We start from the raw sequence: 567 nt of genomic DNA on the forward strand, positions 1-567 counted from the left end.
GGCTGAGTTTCCACTGAGCGCGTCACGCGTCGCGTCGTCGAAGGAGAGAAAGAGAAAGGTTGTGTATTTATATAATCTTATCTCTTTCTCTCTTTCATGACGCGACGCGTAACGCGCTCAGTGGAAACGTACCATAAGTCTTTGGCTGAACGCGACTACTGCACAAAGCCCCTAGTCAGCAACATATACCATAGGAAAAGTTGGCAGCTCTGCTAGTTCAATCGCCTCACCAATCGCCGCGCGTCACAATCGATGTCCAACCAATCCCGCCGTTACATCTCCCACAATGCATTGCGTCGCAACCGGTGAAGGGGAAATTGCCATGTTTAATTGCCACGACTCCTCGCAACGGCTCCCTTCTCGCCGTTGGACGCCATAGTGCGCAGTTGTGCGCAGTCGGCTCGAGCGAACGTTAGGGTACGTGTGGTGAAGCAGCTCCATTCGAGAGGGAATTAGATCTCGTTTACGGTGCACGATGGCCGGAACGGAGACTCCGAACGTGAAGTCTGAGGGAGGGAACGCGCCAGTTGAAAACAACAGCGAGAATATGCGTGATCGGAACCAAGC

The sequence above is a fragment of the Trachymyrmex cornetzi genome, unplaced genomic scaffold (assembly GCF_001594075.2).
Source record: "Trachymyrmex cornetzi isolate Tcor2-1 unplaced genomic scaffold, Tcor1.1 scaffold127, whole genome shotgun sequence".
In the NCBI taxonomy this organism is placed as follows: Eukaryota; Metazoa; Arthropoda; class Insecta; order Hymenoptera; family Formicidae; genus Trachymyrmex; species Trachymyrmex cornetzi.